The 8134-nt window shown below is 40.1% G+C and overlaps 1 non-coding gene across 1 annotated transcript; it reads left to right on the forward strand.

Annotated features, from left to right (window-relative positions):
* Positions 1–5950: 5950 nt before the first annotated feature.
* On the forward strand, positions 5951–6032 carry trnal-uag (transfer RNA leucine (anticodon UAG)). The gene has a single exon. It is a non-coding gene; the product is annotated as a tRNA-Leu (tRNA).
* Positions 6033–8134: the final 2102 nt, after the last annotated feature.

The raw sequence follows: 8134 nt of genomic DNA on the forward strand, positions 1-8134 counted from the left end.
AAAGAAACAAGTTTTTCCAGGGTTAAAGAAACTGTTGGGAAATGTTATTTTTTCCATGACTCTATTTTAAATGTGAATTTTCATTGCAGTGTGCAAAATTACCCAGGTTTGCTGCTGTTAATAACTACCTGGGATAGATCCAGCAAACCCTTAACCCCCTTGAGGATAGGCAATACAGAGGATGAACAAGTGAATCCATAACACCCCGCTCATCTATTTCATAAATATGTAGGCAATTCCAACCCTTGTGGCAACCAACCCCGTTCTCCCAGAATGTAAAAAAAAACTACTCTCATAAGATATTGCAACAAAAATGAAAACTTTCCCCATCTTAGTGGGATACATGATATCCATACATTTTTAGATGCAGTAGTTTTTCACGGCGAGAAAAAAAACTAGAAATACGTACCCCCAAAAAATGGAAAAGGGCGAAAAAAGCACAATTTTGGTCGGCCTGCTCCACAATGGCTAATATGTAATGTAAACTATTAGCGAAATTGCAAGTTTAAATTCAACATGGTATCTTTTTTGTTAATCCCGGCACCGAATGTCTCGTACGTCGTTTTTTTGAAAATGGAATTTTATAAATGCAAAATGGATGACTGTGAATATCAGCACTAACCGTGCTATGACGGTCCCCAGCCGAGTCCAAGGTTCTTCAACTGGCGATCCTGAAAGGCTCCAGCAGAAGGTTGGAAAAACCATGAGTCTCACTATATTTCAGGGCAGCCAACTACTCTGGAATTCCAGGAATTTCTCCGGAAATGCATCACAAACTCCGGACCACCTGCTTAAACTCGAGAAATCCTGAAGTTTTAATTTTTTTGAAGCAACCATTTTGGAAAAGTACCATATTTCCAATTTAAATGCCTCAAAATTGTTCTCAAAATTCACACCATCGCTATGGCTTCCGTCATTTTTATTCAACTGTACAATAAACCACAAGAATTCAGTAACACGAGTGCTATGTGAATCATTACAAGTTACAAGTTTCGACAAATGATTACACTTTTGCGAGTTCAGCGTAGCAATCGATTTGGAATTAATTGCATAGGTAACCCCTACCGCTTTAACAGTCTCGTTTTTATTTTTTTCATAAGGGAAGTAACTATTATCAAGGCTGACTAAACCACCAGTTTTTTTTAGACAAATCCTATCATTTCCAGGGTTGTTCTAAAGAAAGTACTCGTACACAGCACTGACTGGTAAGTCAACCAGTCACTGGTTAAGTGCTGAAATTAACGGCATTTTGGATGAAACCTCTAATACGAAACCCAGACAGTCACAGAAGTTTATTGTTTCGTATTTGACAAAATATCCCATGTTGGAGCCATCGCCAAAAAGACCGACATTTGCGCATTGCACTACATCCAAGTGTTCAGCGTGACAAGTTGGAATTACTGACAATAGAACACACGTAGAAGGACCCAAACACAAACATAAATGTATTTTCATTATGCTGTACTTTTTCAATAGATTGCCAAAATGCAGTATTTCAATTAATGTACAAATATGTTTGATTTATATTTCATATGCTTCTTTTTTTCTCCATTTTATAACAATTTTGCCTGAATCGCATTCACTTTAGAAACACTCTGGAATCGGGCATGTCTACTCCTGAAATGGGGTCGGCGGAGGTTGGCACCTTTAATTTATGTTGTTGTTGTTGAGCCACCCAGGCGCCTAGGGGTTACCCTCAGCCGCGCGAGCGCTGCCACTGGAACGCGGATTAGTTCATCATTTCGACTAAATCTCTGGCAAGAAGCTGAACAGGAAAAGGGTCTATGACCGATGTGCGTAATTGTGTTTTAACGTAGCGTGCCACGTTCCTGGTTGGCAGGTCTGGGTGGTATTTTGTTGGATTCACAGGCCGCGCGGGGCGGGCCCCTCTCAGGCGACACCACGTGAACGCTTCCAACTTTGTCTCCCTTTGATATCTGTGCGATTGGTTTGATTAATTAGTTTTGAGAGTCAGCTTGTGAAAACCGGAGTGAGAAGAAGCAGAGTAGTGCAAGGGAAACATGCTGGGATCATAACCCAGAGGTCATTGAATCAAAACCATGCTCCGCTACGAACGGTAAGTTTTTTTTTTGCAGAAGAAAACTACCCCACTTTCAAGGTTTACTTTGAATTTGGAATGTTGAAGTTACAGTATCATCACATTGTAGAAACAAAACTATCTTTTATTTTTTATGAATTTGTCAAATTGTTCAAATTAATGTATTCCTTTTACTCTTAGTTTTATATCTTAGCAAATAACGTTTCTATTTTTTTGTCTTTTGAATTTGGAAAGCTGATTTTGTCATCAAAAAGACACAAACATTATTTTTCACCAAAAAAAGAGCTGTGTTGGAACCACCAAAAATATTACACGTTAAATCGGTTTAAAAACATGATTGATATCTTAAGGTATGACAAAAGTACATTGTACCACTTATTTATTTTGAGCAAATTAATAGTCTTTCACACACACCATATTTCTACTGATGTTTCTCAGATCCTATATTCAATATATAAAAAAATTTCATTATAATGTATGTTTGAATAACACTCAATTTTTTATTGGATATGCTAGCAAATTTAATAGACAAAACTACAATTTTTCAAATTTCTTAGGCATGTCTTTAACTGTGAAGACATATTTTCCATGTTATTTACATCACATTATTGATTATTTACTTTCTAATTTCCTAATTTAGGCTCTGCTATATCGGATAGAATTGTGAAGTCAATAAAATCTTCAACAACACTCAATTTGCTTATACAGTAATACCATGACACACAAGTGTACCAACATATGATAACATTTGAGGTATAAGAAAAATTCTGAGCAAAATTTTGACTTGAGATATGAGATATTTGAGATATGAGCACACCAAATGGTTCCTGATCGGTGGAAAATTAGAACAATTAAGAAGTTTTTCCATTGTAACATTCTGTTTTGTTTTGTTTTCTCGGATGGAAACGGATCAATTTGTATTTTGTTAATTTCTATGGGAAGAATTGACTTGACATATGAGTAAATTGACATACTAGCTCGATCCCGCTGTAAATTCATAGCTTAATGTATTACTGTATTTTAATTAAAACACAAGATTTTCAGAATGCAAATTACAATAATACTTCGATTACAATGATCTTTCATATGGACATTGATAAAGCAAGCCAAGCCGTGATTGGCCACTGTTTATCACACCACATTTGCGTATTTTAAGTCTATCATTTCGACTAAATCTCTGGCAAGAAGCTGAACAGGAAAAGGGTCTATGACCGATGAGCGTAATTGTGTTTTTAAGATATTCCTGCCACAAAATGAGCAAAAACGGGCTTTTCTCCTGTGTGGTTTGTTAAGTCTTCTTTTTAGGTTCCCTTATGTGAATATGTTGGAACATTAACTGCGCCTGGAAAATGTTTTTGAATTGCGTAGCTTGTTAATTGGGCTGTTGTAGCGCATATGTGGCCACAGACGGAGCAGGAAAAAATTGTTCTACAGTCTGGGTTAATAAGTATTCTTTTAAGCTTCCCCTTTGGGAAAATGTTCTACCACATCCTGAGCAGGAAAATGGTTTTTCGCCAGTGTGGGTTCTTGTGTGACCTTCTAAGTGGTGCTTTAGAGAAAAAGCTTTTCAACAGTGTGGGTTCCTATGTTTTTTAAGCTGTTCTTGTGTGCGAATGTTTGCCCACAAACTGAACACGAAAATGGTTTTTCACCAGTGTTGGTTCTTGTGTGTATTTGTAAATCATGCTTTTGAGAAAAGGCTTGACCACAAATTGAACACGAAAATGGTTTTTCACCAGTGTGGGTTCTTGTGTGTCTTTTTAAACTTCCCCTCTCAGTAAATGTTTTACCACAAACTGAGCATGAAAATGGTTTCTCACCTGTGAGGGTTCTTGCGTGGGAGTCTAAGCTTGTTTTGTGTATGAACGCTTGACCGCAAACTGAACAAGAAAATGGGTTTTCACCAGTGTGGGTTTTTAAATAGGTTTTTAAGCTTTCCTTGTGTGTGAATCGTCGACCACAAACTGAACACGAAAATGGCTTTTCACCTGTGTGTGTTCTTGTGTGGCTTTTTAAGGATTGCTGTTGAGAAAAGGCATGACCACAAATTGAGCACGAAAATGGTTTTTCACCAGTGTGGGTTTTTGCATGTGATCTTAAGCTCTTTTTGTTTGTGAACGCTTGTTCGCAAACTGAACAAGAAAATGTTTTTTCACCAGTGAGGCTTCTTGTGTTTTTTTTAAATTTCCCTTGTAATTAAATGTTTTACCACAAACTGAGCATGAAAATGTTTTTTCATCAGTGTGGGTGCTTATGTTGGCTTTTAAGCTTGTCATTTGTGTGAATCTTTGACCACAAACAGAACAATGGTTTTTCACCAGTGTATGTTCTCACATGACTATATAAGTGTCCCTTCTGTGCAAATGCTTGACCACAAACTGAGCAAGAAAACGGTTCTTCACCAGTGTGGTTACTTGCGAGATTTTAAGCTTTTTTTTGTGTGTGAACACTTGACCGCAAACTGAACAAGAAAATGGTTTTTCACCAGTGTGGGTTCTTGTGTGTGCTTGTAAATCTTGCTTGTGAGAAAAGGCACTACCGCAATTTGGATACAAAAATGTTTTTTCACCAGTGTGGGTTCCTGTGTGTCTGTTTAAATTTCCCTTCTCAGTAAATTTTTTACCACAAACTGAGCATGCAATTGGTTTTTCGCCAGTATGGGTTCTTGTATGTATTTTTAAGCGACCATTCTCTTTATATCTTTTACCACAAAGTGAACACGAAAATGGTTTTTCACCAGTGTGGGTTCTTGTGTGTATTTTAAATCTTCCCTTGTGTGTAAAGATTTTACCACAAACTGTACATGATAAGGATTTCTTCCCAGTGTAGATTCTCATGTCTTTTCAAATGAGACTTTTTCCCAAAAGTTTTTCCACACTGAAAACATTTGCAAAGTTTGTCGCCCCTGGGATTTTTCTTGATATCTTCGACATCACCATTTTCAAAAAGCAAGTTGTTGTCATCTGATAAAGGAGCAATTCAATTTTCTGCTCGCCATCCTTCTATTGAGCTGCCACTCAGAAGCTCCGCCCCTCTGTTGCTCACACCCAGATCATCTTCACTCTTGAAAGGCTCACTAGTTGACCATTTGACACAGTCCTCATTTTTGATTGGAGGTTGCTCTTCTCTTTTGCACTGTTCAGGGAACTCTGGCTCCTCCTCTATAATTTGAGGCCAAGTTGAGGCCTTTCCAGGCTCCACCCCTACGCTAGCCAAGTCCAGATCATCCCTTTTCACGGCCTCACCAGGTGACCAGGTGACATCATGTTCCTCCTTTTGGATTGGAAGTTGCTCTTCTCTCATTTGTTGTTAAGGGAACTCTGACTCCTCTTCTTTGATTTGGGGGAGCTCTTTAAAGCCAAAAAACTTTTGCCCATCATTTTCCCTGAAACCTGCAAAGACAAAAAGTTAATATGCATCAGGACATGTACTGTATGACGACTATTAAGCGCGTCCTGTTTTTTGCCGCAATGTCAATAACTAGTGCTATTTCTGTATTTTAGACACACAAAGGCCGGTTGTTGTTGTTGTTGTTCTTCCTCTTCTTCTTCTTCTTCTTCTTCTTCTTCTTCTTCTTCTTCTTCTTCTTCTTCTTCTTCTTCTTCTTCTTCTTTATACAGAAGGGGCGATAATGTTAAATTTGGTCTCTTAATACCACAGCGTGAAGAGAGCAGCTCGAAGTCCAATTTGAATCTAGCTAGCCGTGACACTAAACGAAAAGCTACATTTTGAGAAAAAGTTAGGCAATTTTAAGGACATTTGCCTTAAATGATACATTGGGTTTGGTCTCATTGCAAGTAACAAAAAACATATTTCAATATTTAAATATAAGGGTGTCTAAGGTTCATTTACAATTTACTGATCCCCAATCCCCCATTTGATGACATGGAAGGTTGTGTGGCCGAGCGGTCCAAGGCGCTGGATTTAGGCTCCAGTCTCTCAGGAGGCGTGGGTTCAAATCCCACCACTGCCAATTATTCGTTCACTGTACATATTAATTTTGTTCCTAGTGCTTATGGCCCTTCACTAACCTGGAAGATAAAATGTGAAACTATTGGTGAGAGAGCTGAGTCCCAAACACAAATAGGAGTGTCGCGTTTGCACACCACTGTGCCACTGATGGTGCCTCAAGCGTTGCGTTAATCATAATTAAATTTTTATGAGACCCAAATGGGGCAAAATTTGTGGTTTTGTTGATGGACATTTTGCTGCCGTACATTATTTTTGACAATTTCTCTTTCATTTGTTCAACTTTACCTTTGCTTTGTTGGTCATAAATGTGGAGTATAGAATGTATTCTTTATACTTTCTATTCAGTATAATCACTAGGATAGAATTTTGGATAGCCTAGTGGAAATTTCCATCATGACACTTATGAGTTAGGGGTGCGTCATATACCAAGACACGCCCATTTCTTTGTTCACCTCTTCCCGCCTAAAGATTGTAACTAGGTCACATGACCCTTTGTTGGGTAGTTAGGTATTCGAACTGGTCAGGCTAGGGGATGAACACATCTCCCAGCGCTGGCTACTCTGACCCCTCCTTCAGCTGAAGTCTAGTGAATGTCATCAAGCCGACTCTCCGTGTGTTTCCTCTGATCCGAAATTATTGAATGTATATGGTTTCAAACCCGACAATAAACACAACCAAATCGATGTTTAGGGCCTAAGATGCTCTCGACCATCTGTAGGGCCTTATTGTTAAAATGAGTACCATTATCTGATCGAATGAGTGCAGGAAAACCATATGTAGGGATATAATCAGTCACCAAAGACTTAAAGACTTCCGAGTCCTCCCTAGCACACGGGTATGCTTCCGGCCAATGGGAGAATGAGTCTACAATGACCAGAAGGTATCTTTTCCCATTTACTAGTTATATCATGTCTGTGAAGTTGATGGTGATCTCAGCCCCTGACCAAAGGGCTGGATGAAATTCACCAGGTCTTGGCTTAAGGGTTGGTTTGGCGTTGAAAAACATACAAGTCTTACAGTCGTTGACGTGCTGCCACACAAGAGAAGACAAGTATGGGTGCCACCGATTAGTCAATTTAGTCATCATTGCCTGGGGGCCCACGGGAGCGGGTGAGCGGGCCTCCGTCAAGACAGACACCGATAACGGCCCCATGGGGAGTACAGGGCATCCCATGGGACCCACCCATACACCATCCCCTCGTTTTACAGCACCCCCATGCGCCCACATAGTCCGTTCCTCTGGAGAGGCCGACTGCTGAGCCTCCAGAACCACATCCACTGACAAACTCTCATGCACAGTCTCAGAGTGATGGGCAGTGGCCAATAGAACCAGATTAGAAGCATTATCGACTACATATCCAGCTACTGACTTGGCTAACTAGTCAGCCGCATGATTACCTGTAGCTGTAAAAGATGAGGACTTTGAGTGGCCAGGAATATTAATAATCGCCACCTGTGACAGAAGGAACATGGCTTCACGCAAGCGAAACATGATGTCTTTGTGTGCAATGGGTTGACCCTTGGCTTTAATGTAATCACTGCGTGCCCATTCATGAAGGTCAATGATAGCAGCTGAAACTGCATACACCGAATCACTATAAACAGTAACCGGATGACCTGCTGCGGTCTCCAAAGCCAAACAGAGTGCTCACGCCTCAGCCGCTCGGGCAGACTGATTAGTAGTCAAGACAGAGGATGCACAATGCACAAAGTCATTTCCCCTGCTTTCCACTACGGCAGCCCCCGCTTAGAGACATCCCGAATGGTCTCTCCAACAACAACCGTCTGTAAACATAATGCGACCGGATGTAAGCGGTTTGGTAGCAAGGTCAGCACGAATGTACCTTTGGTGATTAACTTGCATACCACATTCGTGGGGGCCTAGATGGATGTTTTCTGCCATGTTAATGCCTGTGTGAACGTAATTGATGTTCGGAGCTGTTAGGTTACGTAAAAGTCTAGACTGTTGAAGAGATGATAAGGTAAATCCTGACGAAGCCACATACGCCGATACCCCATGATCAGTCAGAACGTATAGGGGGTTTCCCATCACTGTATGTGCTGTATTAAGAAGCACTTTAGCGAGCCCTGCGGCATAACGAG

This window comes from Stigmatopora nigra, chromosome 20, assembly GCF_051989575.1.
Source record: "Stigmatopora nigra isolate UIUO_SnigA chromosome 20, RoL_Snig_1.1, whole genome shotgun sequence".
NCBI classification, from domain to species: Eukaryota; Metazoa; Chordata; class Actinopteri; order Syngnathiformes; family Syngnathidae; genus Stigmatopora; species Stigmatopora nigra.